The sequence below is a fragment of the Amblyomma mixtum genome, chromosome 4, assembly GCF_055824585.1.
Source record: "Amblyomma mixtum isolate Tamu chromosome 4, ASM5582458v1, whole genome shotgun sequence".
In the NCBI taxonomy this organism is placed as follows: domain Eukaryota; kingdom Metazoa; phylum Arthropoda; class Arachnida; order Ixodida; family Ixodidae; genus Amblyomma; species Amblyomma mixtum.
Window position 1 is genome coordinate 18,944,437 of NC_143015.1, and position 15,787 is coordinate 18,960,223.

At 46.8% G+C, this 15,787-nt stretch overlaps 1 long non-coding RNA gene across 1 annotated transcript; it reads left to right on the forward strand.

Moving 5' to 3' along the window:
• The first annotated feature begins 6,317 nt into the window (after positions 1–6,317).
• LOC149345807 (uncharacterized) lies at positions 6,318–14,871 on the forward strand. Its single transcript, XR_016292340.1, has 3 exons — positions 6,318–6,931; positions 8,284–8,440; positions 14,528–14,871. It is a non-coding gene; the product is annotated as an uncharacterized LOC149345807 (long non-coding RNA).
• Positions 14,872–15,787: the final 916 nt, after the last annotated feature.

Below are 15,787 nucleotides of genomic sequence, written 5' to 3' on the forward strand. Positions count from 1 at the left end.
TTGTCAATACCTGCGGATTTCTTCGAATTGAAACTAAAGATTATGCTGTGAAGGTCCTGGGGTGTAATAGAGGGGAGAAAAGCTGAAGAAGCTGTGCAATATAAAGACCGAGAAACCTCATAGTGGGATAATGGAAACTTCCTGGAAACCTGAGAGAAAAATGCATTAAACTCAGAGGCAGCAGAGGGAAGGTCTTTGAAGGATTTGGCAAATGCATCGCTAATGGATTGTTTAGGGTTTCGTCCAAAAAGGCAATTGATAGTTGACCAAGTTTTACGCGAAGAGTGTTGGTTATTATGGAAAGCCGAATTGAAGTAGTTACGTTTCGAGGCTCGAATCATCGCAGTAACTTTGTTTCTAAATAACCTGAAATTATCTTTGAGGCGTGTGTTGTTGGGAGAACGCTTGCAACGTGTCCAAAGGGCGTCTTTTTCTGCAATGGCCTTTAGAATGTCCCTTGTTAACCAAGGAAGGTTTGGGTTACGTTTTTTAATCACTTTGACCTTTTGTGATGAGGCTGTTATGGAACTGACAACCTGCACAAATCTGTCGTATACGTCAAAAGAATTCGCTTCCTCGAGGAAAGAGGCCCAGTTAAAGTCGGCTATAAGTTTATCGCATGTGGCAGTGTCTGTATATGTAATTTGCTCCTTATTAAGGCATGATTTATTTGAAGAAGGAAAAAGGATATGAGAACCTACAAAGTTTCCGGAAACCCGAACCCGAAGAAGAGTTCGGTCAGACAACAAATCGTTCTTTCAGTAGTAGTCGACCGCATTTCAAAAACTTCTTGCCACTTGGAGCGCGCGTCTACCACTACTGGAAACACTGTACTCAGAAAAGGGCCAGCAAAATCGATGTGGAATCGTTGCCACGGGGGTGTAGGCAATGCCCACGGATGCAGCGGCGCGCTCACTGGAGCGTTACGTTGCTCTTGACAACTAACGCAGGTCTTAGTGCGGCGCTCTATGTCCGTCTCCAGGGATGGCTACCACACGTAACTTCGCGCTAGTTCCTTACAGCGTACAATGCCGGGATGGCCGTCATGTAGTTCATCCAGGAGTAAACTTTGCAATTTTCCGGGGACAACCACCCTTGTTCCAAGCATTACGCAGCCTTGATGAACGATTAGCTCGTTGCGCCTGCGAAAAAAAGGGTTCAAATTTTCATCAGCGATTGTCGCAGGCCAGCCAACACCTGGGAATTCTTCCACTTGACAAAGAATCTTGTCTTTACTCGTGGCGCGCGCGACGTCACGGCTCGAAACAGGCAGCGATTCCAACCGCAAAGAATAAAATGCTTCTTCATTGTGAGCATTATCTTCACCATGCGGCAGCGGCAGACGCGAGCATAAATCGGCTTCCGTGTTTTCACTCGATTTCTTAAATATAAGAACGTACGATTATGCCGACAACGCCACGGCCGACCGCTGCAAGCGAGCAGCCGCAATCGTTGGGATGCCGGTTTTTTGGCCCACGATTGTCTGTAGGAGCCTATGGCCCGTGACCAGAGTGAACAAGCTACCGTATAAGTAGGAGTGAAATTTTTTTACTCCGAGAATAATAGCTAGCGCTTCTTTTTCGAGTTGGCTAGAGATTCTTTCAGCTGCAGATAACGTTCGTGAAGCGTAATCAACCGGCCCGGCACTGCCATCCTCAAAAACATGGAAAAGAACAGCACCAACGCCATACTGTGACGCGTCGCATGAAAGTTTGTTTTCTTTCAGGGTTATAGTTTGGTTTGGTTTATGGGGTTTAACGTCCCAAAGCGAATAAGGCTATGAGAGACGCCGTAGTGGAGGGCTCCGAAAATTTCGACCACCTGGGATTCTTTAACGTGCACTGACATCGCACAGTACACGGGCCTCTAGAATTTCTCCTCCAAAGAACCAACTCTGACCAACTGGCCCAAAGCTTCCCCTTGTTGTTCCTCCAAAGAAATTCAACCGCCGCGGCCGGGATCGAACCCGCGTCTTTCGGGTCAGCAGCCGAGCACCATCAGGGTTATAGTGTGCGAGTTTAGGCGGTGATGCCAGCAAGGCTTTGACTTGACGAAAAGCCCCCGACAACGCGCGTCCCACTTCCATGATACCTTTTCCTGTAGCCGTCTGTAAAATGGTTTTGCGACAGTTGCCAATTGAGGAACAAACTTGCTGTAGTAGTTGACGTTGCCCATGAATGATTGGAGCTGTCGCTTTGTCTGCGCCTCCGGAGCATGAAGTAGTGAGTCAACTTTGTCCGATGATGGGAAGGCGCCTCAGCATTGATTACGTGGCCCAAGTAGCGGAGTTCTTTCTGAAGAAATTAGAATTTTTCTTGTTTCACTCTGACGCCGCGGTGTAGAAGCCGCTTTAGAACCGCCTCGAGATTGGCTAAATGGTCTTCGGTCGTCTTTCCTGTGACGAGGATGTCGTCTAGGTAGCAGAAAACTCCATTTAGTCCTTTCAGCATTGTGTCCGTAATCTTTTGGAAAATACCTGGCGCGGAAGAAATTCCAAAAAGCAATCTGTTGACAAGAAACAAACCTTTGTGCGTATTCAACGTCAGGTATTGCTTGGACGATTCGGACATTATAACTTGCTGGTAGGTGCGGTTCAGTTCGATGTTGGAAAAATGTACACCGCCTGAAAGCGCTGCAAACAAGTCATCGACCTTTGGCAAGGGGTACCGTGTGACATCAAGACAAGGAATTACTGTCGTCTTATAATCGCCGCAAAGGCGTATGCTTCCATCCTTCTTGATTACAGGTACCACAGGCGTTGCATAGCTGGCTGTGGCGACAGGTGTTATGATGCCCATTATCTCCATCTTTGACAACTCGGCCTCGACAGCTCTTTGTAAGGCGAACGGCGCGTTTCTTGCTTTGAGGAACTTAGGTTTCTGATCTGGTTTGAAGTATAGTTCTGCACTTTCTTCTGTAATGATGCCTAGTTCATTTTTGAAAAGCGGCTCATATTTCTCGAGCACAGCGTGCAGCCTTTTTTCTGAACCAACAGAATTATCTGACCTTGGCATTCGGTGAAGGCTCCAAGTCGTGTTCCAGTCTAGTTGAATTGCCTCCAGCCACTCCCGGCCCAGCAGTGGGGGTCCGTCCTGGTCGACCACATAAAGAGGAAGGCTCGCTGTGTTTGCGCCGTGTTGCACGTTGACCGTCAAGAATCCTCGCGGCTGCACTATGGCTCTCGTGTACGTGCGAAGCTTGACAGCAGTACGCTCCTTTCTGCTTGACGGAAAAAGGCTTGGATATTGCTCAAAAGGCATAACAGACACACAGAGAGAGAGAGAGAGAGAGAGGCTCTTTAATGAAGAGCAGAGAATTTAGCCGGCGTTTAAAAATCGCTGGCATGCTACTCTGCGTAGGGAGGGGAATTTGGGAGATAAAGACAGAAGGAGAGCAGAGTGGAAGAGGTAAAAAAAATGAAGATAAAATGCGGCCATGAAATGGGTACTAAGGATGCAATGGCGAGTATTGATGTAAGCTATTGAATGATGGAGTGCATAGTCCGACAAATGGGCTGACGAAGTTCACTGCATGAAGAATGCATGACGGTAACGTGCCAGTGAATTTAAAGCTTATCGAGATGTCCAATGTCTTTTAAATATGTGAATAGAAAGTTCATTGCAAGTCTCTGTTGCCTAAGGCATGCTAAGGGACCTAAAACTTTGTCCATTGTTAGGGGCACTGAGCAGAGCTTCTGTATGCAATGTTCATAGTACGCACGCTCGTTAGCATACGCAGGGCACTCAAGCAAGATATGTTCCACAGTTTCTATCGAGGCACAGTTGTCACAGTGCAGACTGTTCATTTGTCTAAAACGGTATCGTAAGCCGTTTGTATATGCAGCATTCAGACGAAGTCGATGATAAAGTGTTTCCAGATGTCGAGGAATTCTGGGTGAGAGTCTTGATCTAAGATGTGGGTCGATTGAGTGAAAAAATTGGTACTGACGTGTCGGCAAACTCCAAAGCCGATACGTTTCTTCTTTTAGCCATTTGGGACGCATCAGATTTCGTGAAAAAAGTTCGAATGTATTTCTGATGTTGATGGCCCTTACGGGCCGCTTAATCTGCTTTTTCATTAGCCTGAATGCCACAGTGAGCAGGTACCCACTGAAATGTTATGCACTGGCCGTCGGCAATAGCTAAATGATGTAGATAGCCGATGTCCAGGGAAACTGGCTGGTGATTCGTTTTCTTCAGCAGGTTGGCCAGGATCTGCAGAGTTGCTTTTGAATCGGTGAAGATAACCCAACGGCCGGTGGTTCGGCGCAGGATGTAAGAAACAGCTTCCTTAATGCCGTGAAGCTCAGCTGTCGTAGAGGATGCCCTCCGCTGCAGCCGGTAAGAAAGGGCATGGCCTGTTGAGGGCACATAAAGGCCACATGAAGAGCCCAAGCAGCACATGACAGTGGTCCAATGTAGGAATTGAGTTGGCAAACTACAGTCCTATGAAGGCCCCGCGTTGCCTATGTTCTCCCCGCCTTGGCTCAGCCATTTTCAAAAGTTGGCAGTATTGGACCAGATTCTCGGGCGTTTTCCCTGTCTTGGCTCAGCCATTTTTAGAAGTTGGCAGTATTGGACCAGTTTCTCGGGCGTTTTCCCTGCCTTGGCTCAGCCATTTTTAGAAGTTGGAAGTATTGGACCAGTTTCTCGGGCGTTTTCCCTGTCTTGGCTCAGCCATTTTTAGAAGTTGGTAGTATTGGACCAGTTTCTCGGGCGTTTTCCCTGCCTTGGCTCAGCCATTTCTAGAAGTTGGCAGTCTTGGACCAGTTTCTCGGGTGTTTTCCCCGCCTTGGCTAAACCTGTGCTACACGGGCACTTTCGAATGACATCTGAGTGGAATGGCAGTCGAGACTTGGAATGGCATTCGAACTCGATGGACTCCCGCGGTGCTACACGACACTTTCCAAACGCATTCGAAATTCTCAGCTCGTTTTCAGTGTACAACGACGACGACGGTCACACTAGTCCGACAACGGCACTATCACGGTGAACAGCAGCATGTGATTGTAGTGAACTATCTAGTTCACTTTAATATTGTTGTAGTGCGACAAGTTTTTTGGCTAAACGACACCGACGAATCCGATCGGCGGACGGTCAGCCTTCATGCCCTCGGGAGTTCGGCGGCTAAGCGAAAACACGCTGATGAGGTGACGGTGGGAATACATGTGCGCATATACGTTATCCGCATTGGAAATAAGCGAAACGAACGGCTATATTTCACATGTGCACACTTGGACACTCACTAGCGATAAGCACTTGACAAATTAATTTCAGTCGACGACGACTCCGTTACCTTCCGCGACGACTAGGCCTAGCGAGTCTGCAGGGTTGGATAGGTGACTGCGGTGGTTGTGAAGAACGAATTCACAAGTTCTAGCGAATGCAAATGGTCAACGAGTGTAGTTTTGACAACAGTGACATGAAATCAACTATTGCTTACATCGCAGGACGCGCATACGATGAACGGGAAGCGGCGGTGTGACTCGGGCTGCCGAGCCGTGCTTTACGGCCAGCAGCAGTCGTCGCCGTCGCTAGCTTGTGGGTAACAAGTTAGGCCGTTTCAGTTAACGCGAACGGTCGCCAAACATACTTCTGGATCAAGTAGTTTAAAATAAAGTACTGGGCATGTCGGAGGAAGCCGGGAAAATTAGCGAGAAGCGCCGGTCCTACGCGATGTCAACCCGGCTGTCAAGTGCTTCTCAGGCGAGCGATCGCGTCGGCGCTTCCCACAGATTACAACCGGTACTGAAGAGAAGAGACTATTTAATAGAACTAAAGCGCATATTTCGTTTTCGACGCTGCCTACGACATTGAGAGCAGTCTAGGAGCAGAAAAAAGGGTGGGTTAGATAAACAAAAAAAAAAGTCTTGATCCCCGTTCTGAAGTCACGAAGCTATGTTGTAAAGCTTTTTCTAAAATATGGAGATTAATAATGGGGCAACAGCCCTCCTGTAGCTTGAAAAAGAATTAGTTGAGCGAGAACGAAGGCTCTCTAAGAAGAGCTCCGCGTTTACACAAATACCGCAGTAGCGCATCGTAATTCCCAGCGGCGGGGCTAGTTGGTGACGCATTTTCTTTTCCCGAAATTTCCTCGCGGAGGGGCGACGCCATGCTCGCATGTAAGCACACGGCACGCGGAAGTAGGGGGAGGGGGGGGGGACAGCTGGTCACAACTTGAGCGTGGTCTGCTTTGTTTTCCTTCCGAGAGTGTATTGTGTAGGCGCCCAGGGCGGAAGAGGGGGCCCCAAAACGAGGGTGTCTCGATGTGCGGGAGGGGAGAGCGGACAGAAGCGCACGCGCATCTAGGCGCCCTACGGCTACGAGCACCTGTTTCTATTCACCCCAGCACACCACTTGCACTTGCCGATCTGCGCCCTGCCTCTGGGATTAGTGCATTTTCCTGGCGCATTTTCCCTGTTTACATGAGTGGGATGCACGAGAAAGTTGACATGTTGCGCTGCTCTCGCGTTCATGTAAACGGAGCTTATCAGCCGTCCTAGTGTTATGCGCTTTTCTTACAGTTGCACTGTAAAAACTAGCCGTCACTTTGACGGTCATCCTTTGGTCAATTTTCACGGGTCCGCGGCGTATTCCGAAAAGACCATTCCTTCGGCGTGGATCGGGGGGAGAGGGCAGAGCAACGAGGAGCACAAAAAAATAAACAAAATTCTCGGCCTTCTGATTAGCTCTTCTTCGCAAACGTCATACGACCGTTGACCTATCGCGATGCGGTCGCGTTTGGCGTCGCGCGGACTCTGCGTGCGAAGCTTTTCTGGCCTCCTCGTGCCATCTTGGCGTCGTCGGTGTGCGCGGACCTTGTTTTTTTTTCGTGTTCTGGCGCCATTTTGTTTTTCCGCGTTCGTGAGAAGACGGCGAGGCTTGGATTCATGGAAGCGGCTGCTGTCTCAAACCAAGTGCGCCTGATTACGGTAGGTGTACTGCATGTTTAATATATTTGCTTACATTTTCCTTTCGGAACGTGGTGTATGACACAAGCGCGGAGGGTCTCGTTCGAGCCGTCGTGGCGTGCACACCGCGGCGGCCGGCGTACATACGTATACAGGCGCGGCCATAAGTAAACGGAGCACGCTAGTGCGTTTGAAGTGCAATCACGTTTTCTCAATTGGTACTAAAGAAGCGTTGTTTGTCTACAAGAAAGCCCACCAACCTCCTCTACCAGCATGCGCGTACCACTGCTGGAAATTTTAATTAGGTGACGCGTGAAAAATATTCGAAGAGAATTGCGTGCTCCGTTTACTTTTGTCCGCGCCTGTACGTTTTTCGCCTCAAGCCCGTCGTGGATTCGTCTCGCGCTGTGTTCGCCCGCTTTCCTACACAAGGGCTACCATCGATGCAAACTTTCTTCTGTGCGTTCCCTGTGAGCCCGCTCCTTCCTAACGCGAGAGGTGGCCTTGTATGCTTCAACACTCAGGTGAAGGGAACACGCGAGCCGATCGCGCGCTTGTGGCTGTTGTAAACAACGCGCTGTCGTGCTTTTGCGCGGTCTGCTAGACTGCTGGTCGCGCGGCTGGTAAGATGTGATGTGACAGCTATTACCCCATTGTGCTCCTTCGGTGCGTATTTGGCTTTCGAATTAAATCGTCCTCACTGTTTTAAAACTCTTACTGTTCCAAAAGTATAGCACGCACGCATCGTATTGCTCAAGACGTGGCCTGCCTCCAGTTTTTAGAACAGCCGCAGGGGCTCGATCGGCCCGCATCGCGATGATCCCGCGTGTTCGCTGCCGTATTGCTTCAACCTGCATTAGGTGCGTTCGCCTTTTCCTTCGTTTTTTTGCGGGGACATCTCGAGCACGCCTGTATCGTTTACTTTCGCGCTCTGCCGCGCCTATTTCGTCTATCCGGAACTGTCCTGCAGCTCTTCGGTCGGCTGTACTCGCCCCGGCTCCTAACGCTGCAGCCGTGCGAGGCGGCGGCGGTCGGCCCGCTGGTTGTTTTATGTTCCTGCTGCACTGGCCGTTGTTTGACGTGATAACTCCGAGGTCCGCTGTGCCTGCAGCAAGCTGTGATAGCTTCGTGCAAGCGGGCCCCGATTTTCTAGAACGAGCATCTTGCTAGGAATACATATTCGAAAGCAAAAGATCAGCCCAGACCGAGAGCCTTCGCTGCCCTGTAACCTTAAGGGTGAACCGAGTATAATCTCTGATGTCTTTCCTATGGCACCAAGCTTGCCGTATGCATAGTTTGTGTTAGTCTTGAAATTACACAGCAAAACTTTTGACTCAATAGTATTACGTGCTAGTAATTTTGTTCCCATGCAGGCTCAGGTATGGGCGACATCCACCTACTTGCCCTTGCAGTCGACAGAGAGGAGTGGACAAGTCTAGACAAGGCAGTGGGACTCCTTCTTGGAGCCTTTCTTGGTTTCAACATCTGTGATCCACCCGGCAGCCCTCTCACTATGGAACGTTTGCAGAGGTAAATGAGTGTGAAATAATTAGAAGGACCTTTTCTATAAAGGTTGGGATTTCAGGACCAGTAAAATATTTATTCAAATAATATGCGTGACTTAAAATCGAGTACTTCTTCGAACGAAGAAGCTTAGGTGATTATTTTGAAACGAATTCAAGCGCACAGCAACACGCACACAAGAGAGGAAAGACACCGGATAGCGCCTGTCCTGTGTCTTTCCTCTCTTGTGTGTGTGTTGTTGTGCGCTTGAATTCGTTTCAAAATAAGCTATGCACCATCTAGCCCAAACAGAAGTTTTGTTAAAGCTTAGGTGACCTCTGGTCAGCTTCCTTGGCTTTGTGGGTTCTTATAGGGTGCTGCAATACAAGGTGCAGGACTGAAATCTTTTCTTTCAGGGATTTATGGTTTATGCACTAGTGAGTAATCTCATAACTTGGCAGCCCTTAGCACAGCAAGCTGGCACTATTCATATCGTGCATCATCGCTTACAGCTTGAAACTTGGGAAAAACCCACCTAGGCACAAATGATTTCACGACACAAGAAAGAGACGAGGAGACAATGGACAAGCGCCAAGTTCCAACTATTTTTTGCTCGAAAAAAAACAACAACATACATTTATAGTCTCAGGTAACGCCCACATTTACACACCACGTGCCTTATCGCAGCCCTAACTTATCGCCTAGCACGAACATTATTGCTAAGAAAATCGTACTCAGCCGCATACAACCTAACTGAAGTGTCACTCACGCACAAGGCTGCCTTTTTCTTTATGTGAAAGGCTTCCAATAAAAGCCTTGCATGCTTGAATTTGCTTTTGCCCACAATCCTCGCCTTTTCCAGTCGAGGTGCACACTTGCACGTGTTAACGTGGCTCACCAAAGTGGCGTATTTGTCTTTGTTATTCACTACCTTTTTGTCATGTTCCCCAAGGCGTTTGTTGATGCACCTCCCCGTTTGCCCTATATAGGACATCCACAGGTCAGGGGTATCTCGTACACCACTCCTTCCGTGCAGCGTATAAAGGTGCGCTGATGTTTTATGCTGCACCCAGGGCGCTCAGTGCCACAAATCCGGGGTGTAAGTTTGCTCAACTTGTTTGGGGCTGAAAAAACAAGCGGTACCTTGTGCCTGTTAGCCACCTTCTTCAAATTGTGTGACAGTTTGTGCACATAAGGCATGACTTCAGGTTTTACCGCAGGGCCCCTTTCTTCAAGATTCTTTGGACTGGTGCAGCGTTTTGTCTTTTGGAGGAGGGTTTCAGCGACAGCAGTCAACACCACCGAGGGGAAGCCAGCAGCCAAAAGGCGTCCAATCTGATTTCTTAAGCTATCGTGCATTTGGTGCGGACAGGACTTCGAAAGCAAGGACTCAAAGCATAACGAGGCGATGGCGCGCTTCACAATTTTTGAATGTGCCGTATTGAAGGGCAGCAGTTCCTTGCTAGTACGAGGAAAATAACCCCAACATAAATGGTCCTCCCGGAACGCCAAGCTTAGGTCTAAAAATTGTAGTTTCCTCTCCCTTGGGAGCTCATGCGTAAAAACTAGGACACACCCTTTGAAGTTAAAAACACTTAAAATCCTGGACACATTAGCTTTAAAAGAATTGTAAAAACCAGTGGATAAAAGGATAAGAAAATTGTCAACATATCTAAAAATTTTAAAAACAGATCCTCCTACCAATAATTGTGCAAGTTCCTTGTCCAAAGCAACTAAAAAAATTTTACATAAAATAGGGGCGACACAGGAACCTATACATATGCCTTTTCTCTGTAAGTAGGGTTGCTCATTAAAAACGATAAAAGTGACCTTAAGATATTGCTCCAATAAATTCAAAAAGTTTTCCACAGACATACAAGCAGCATCCCGGAAGTCCATTTCCCCTGTACCTTCAACACACGAAAGAACAGACGCCAGTAGCTCAGCATGCGGGACGGAATAAAACAAATCTTCTATGTCTACAGCAAAGGCAGATCGAATTTCTGGATGCGTTTCAAAACAATGAACTACATCTATCGAGTTCTTTACCCGAAAAGGGTCGTCCAGTTTAAGAGAGTTAAGCTTGCTTTGCAAGAAACGGCTAACATTATGCTGCCACGAACCATTTTCGCTCACTATAGTGCGGAACAGAATGTCAGGTTTGTAGGTTTTAGCAGTAAAGAATACGGAAAGACAGTTCCGTTTGCTTTTCGCTATATCACTAGCGAGCTTCGGCAGATGGAGGTCCTTACAAAAGTTAATGAACCTGGTTTTAACTCTCACTGCTGCTTTTTTATTGGCTATAAAATTCTTGTCTACTGCTTGCAATGCTTTTTCATTGTAAAGTCCTTTTTTCATGACCACAAACCTGCCATCTTTGTCTGACTGAAGGAGACACAGCTCATTCCTACTAAAAAAAAGAGGGAACATGACTGAATCACGTTCCAGTCGACTGGTTACAGCCATCTTAACAGATTTTTTGAGGCAGTCCACTCCTTCCAACAAAGACGTTCTTCTTGGTTTTCTCCTTTTGCTTTCGCAGCAATGTTCCTGTTTGTGGCGAGCAGTTCATGGGCAGGCACATCCGGTTGAATGCCGTACTTTGGTCCTCTCTCAGGCACATCTAACAACCTGTCTGGGACATTTGCATCCCCTAACACCACCACGCGGCTCGTGCTGTTGTCCTTTTTCGTGTTAACATCACCGAGCAGACCTTTTAGAACCTCCCTCCACTTGTCCTTTGTCAGCTGGGCAGCTTGCCGCTTGAAGAAAGCGTAGTTCTTCTCTGCAAGCCACTCTGGAAACTCACTGCGGCAGATGACATGTACCCAGTCGTGAAAAAAAACGAACCTGGTGCCACAGTTCAGATCTAAGTATCTTGCCTACCCACTTAACGTGTCCCCAAGAAGGCTTCACAGCACCAAATAGTAGACTTACATCGTGCGGAATAGTTCCTTTCCGAAGGCAGAGTGTCTGTGTGTCTACTCTCCGTGCTACGCGCCAGCTTTTGGTGTGCTCCATTGTGAATGCCATGTGCCAAGCAAGACGCTACGCCTTCTGCCTTCGGAAAGGAACTATTCCGCACGATGTGCAACACGTGCACAGTGTTCCGCAACACATGCAAGTGTGCACCTCGACTGGAAAAGGCGAGGATTGTGGGCAAAAGCAAATTCAAGCAGGCGAGGCTTTTATTGGAAGCCTTTCACATAAAGAAAAAGGCAGCCTTGTGCGTGAGTGACACTTCAGTTAGGTTGTATGCGGCGGAGTACGATTTTCTGAGCAGTAATGTTCGTGCTAGGCGATAAGTCAGGGCTGCGATAAGGCACTTGGTGTGTAAATGTGGGCGTTGCCTGAGACTAAATTTTATGTGTTTTTTTTCCGAGCAAGAAATAGTTGGAAGCTGGCGCCTGTCCGTTGTCTCCTCATCTCTTTTTTTTCCCAAGTTTAAAGATGGAAAACCTACTAGCCTGTCAACATGCCTTTCATCGCTTACAGCGTTTACCAAATTTGTTACACGTTATTCAGTGTTCTAGCAAAAAAACAGCAAAAACTGAGACACAGGTCGATGAGACGGTACACACACTACCGCCGAATTTACAGCTGATTTATTTTTGCAGCGCATTTGCAACTGAAACAAGCCCAGTCGTCATTCCATTCCTGATAAAAAGCGCCACTTTTTTTCTGTGATAAGGACAGAGAACCACTTATTCTTTTTTTATAATTTGTTAGAAGTGTTTCAAGCAGTTCTTGCTCATGCCTGGACTTACCCCTGCTAATAATGTTTGTACCACTTATTCTTTTTTATAATGTGTTAGAAGAGTTGCAAGCAGTTCTTGCTCATGCCTGACTTAACCCTGCTAATAATGTTTGTGCTGTGAAACAGGCTGGCATCTGCTACAGTCCTTCACATACAAAGCAAGGTTGCTACAGGTGCCTGCTTGCAACTTTTTGCCATGTTATCTGCGACGTTCATTCAGGCATTGCCGAGTCTGCCTGATGTATACTTTCCCACTCGACATATGGATTTAATACACAACCCTCATTACACACACTGTGAACTCCAATTAGTGGTTGCTCTTGCAGGCTGAAAACACAAACTGGATACCAAAATTTCGGACACTCTTTCAACCCATGGGAAATTTTATGGAAGTATGAGACAAGAAACACTGAGGTGATCCTGTTCTTCCATAAAATTTCCCATGGGCTGTAAAGAGCGTCCGAAAAATTTGGTATCAACATGGTGTTTTCAGCCCCTCATGAGCTATCTGGTCTTTTCACCCGCATCTCTGGCTGTGCAGAGAACAAGCATGCAAGACCAACCACCAAATGAGGTTCACAAAGTGTGTGGTGGGATTTGTGTATTCAACCCCATGTGCTGTGGGAAAGTATACATCGAGCAGGCTGGGCAATGCCTGAATGAATGCCTCAGGAAACAAATTGCATGTGAGCACAGGGAGCAACCTGGCGTTGCATGTTAGGGACTGTAGCAAATGTTTACCACTGTTTCACCGCACGAGCATTACTAGCAGACGGAAGTCCTTGCCGAGCGAGGACTGGTTGAAGCATTTTTAATAAAAAGAAAGAGCAATCCTGCATAAGCGAGCCATCTATCCTTATAATAGTGAAAGACTGCCGTTTTTTGCCTTGGATGGAAAGATGATTGAACTTGATTTTTTCATTTGCATCGGCGCTTGAGCGAGAAAATGGCTTCAAGTACATGGATGAGCCAAAAATGAATCATTTGTAAGTTTGCCAAAAGTGTGTGACTTCTTCTGGTCCTGTGTCACGGTTTTCAGGATATTGCAGAAAACACCTGGTATAATTGTTTATGTAATTCAAAATATCTTTGGTCATCTATGATGCTCACTTAGACTAGAAGCAAGTAATGCGTAACCCTATCAGTACATGTGTTGTACACCTTGTGATGGTCACAAGTGCTTCCTCCAGGTGATGCATTGATCTAGATGCCAGAGTTGTCCAGTTGAAAGGAATGTTTCTGATACCTTCCACTTCCAGACCTGCCCTCCTAAGACCGCCTAGATTGGTTTATGTGCCGTTGCCTGCTGATCAAAGCTTTGCCTTGAGGAAATGTGATGTGTACTCTCTTTGACAAATTCAAGTAGAGTGACTGTGTTGCTTTCAAGTGGTAAATGTAAAGGTAATGTCGTGTATATAGCATGAATGGTTGCATCAACAAAAGGATGATGCAATAAGGGAACAAGACAGTACACCTTTTGAACTACAGTGTAAAATATTTCCGCAAGGTGCGATATATTACAGCGGTGGACTGTCGTCGCAACTTGACAAAGCCCATGCCTTGCAAGCCACGTTAAAGAGTTAGAGTCAGGTTAAAATTCATTGTTGTGCATGACAGTTGAAGTGCAACACAGTTCATAAATGGAAGTTGGACAGATGCGTTATCTCCCTTTTATAGAAAAGAGAATTATGTTTTGATTTCATTTACAAGTATTTAATGATGGCAACAAATTCTAGCTTTAGTAAATAGTTTTTCATGTTCCCTTTAATTAACATGCTTTCACAGTTTTATTTTAATCGTTTGGAAAGCTTATTGGAGCTGAAAATGCCCTTCGAACCTGCGGTGTGTAATAGAAGCTGCAGTCACTTGCCTTCTATTTATAGGCATCTATGATGCCACTTAGCAGGTGCAAGGTGGTCAACCGCAACGAGAAGTCAGTGTCAATGGATTGAGGCCCCTCTAGTGATTCTTTACTTGATTGTTTAGTTGTGTCAAGGTTTTGTATGTTGCCTTGATTTATGAGGCACGTAATAATATATCTGTTTACTATATTATTTACCTGATGTCCTTCCTGACTCAGGTGCTTAGCTACTGATTCCAAGTGAGGGATCAAACACCATCCATAGTAGCTGCATTGCTCTGGAGGCTAAATGCAAAGAAGCACGTGTGCTAAGCGATGTCGGTGCATCTTAAATTAAGAACTCCAGGTGGCCAAAATTAATCTGGAGCCCTTGAGTACAGCATTTCTCATTGGCAATTTCCTCGAATTAATTTTCTACATTTTTCTAAAATGATGGACATGATTTTTGTGTGTTTGGAAATAATGTCTATTTTCTTTGTTCACTTTTCCTGTGCAGATGCCATTTGCGAAAAACTGCATTTGATGCATCAGAGGCACAAGGTTTTATTCGCAGGTAGCTGCCCGGTTCATGTGATAGAGCGGGTGGAAGGAAGAGACGCTTTGCCGAAGTCTTCTCCCCCCTTCAACCAAGCACGCCACCTGCGAGTGCGGGGACAGCCCCCTGCACTGTGCCTGCATGTGTGCCTCCCAATCCCCTGGCCTCTTCCACTTCCCGAGGGCCCTCCCTCCCTACAGCCCCGGCCATCACCCATCCGACAGCACCTGCCACCACCCTTCCCAGCCCCTAACGATTAATTCTATTTGGACTTTTTCGTAAAATAAATGTTCTTTTCATGAATACTTTGGTTGTCTCATTTTATGAATATTTGCGTGGTTGCTTACGAGTGAACATTTGCATTAATGTTGCCCACTGAAGATAAAAATTAACATAGGCTTTACTGGTGAGTAGTAAATAGAAAAGGGCAGTGGCATGCCAATCTTTCAGCCACTGATGTGACAGGTTGTATGCGCTGTCATGAATGGAAAAGCCTGTGCTTAGTCTGCATTGACAGTGCCAAATGGCTGAACATATCAATCTTGGCATCAACAGTGGGATATAAATGGAGTATATGAAAGGAGTAGCTGGTTTTCAGTACATATTGGTATGGCCAAATGGCTATCCATGGGACTAATATTGGCATCAACAATGGGACATCAATGGAATAGCTGATATTCAGTACGTATTGGTAGTACCAGCATGGCTGAACATTGGACCGATACTTGCAGGACCAATGAAGTATGAGTGGATAGGCCAGTGATATGCCCATACTGGCAGTGCCAGAATGGCTGAACAATGGGACAATCTTGGTATGAAGTATGGGCCAAGGTTGGAAAATGTAGTAATGTGCTCCTATGCCAATGCCAGCCCAATATTGATGCCAATGTATTCCAACAATGAGCCATTGTTGGTACAATGCTGGCGTGCTGCCTGGGAGGTTTCTTTAGTAGTTGAACCATCGGTGAAGATATGGGTGTGCTACCTATATTCCTCCGTTAAGTAGGCGAGAGTAGTTTGTAGAAGCGCTGCCTTTGGCATGCGGCTCTTAGCATTCACACCTGGAAAAAACCTCTTCACCTTTAGACGAGAGAGTGTCCATGGAAGAAAGGCCAGAGGTAGTAGTTTCTGTGGCTGATTAATAGTAGGGATGGGCAGGAGCTGCACTGCCTGGCTAAAGCTAGAGTTGCTGTGAGTTAGGTGGACACGGTGCAGGAAGTG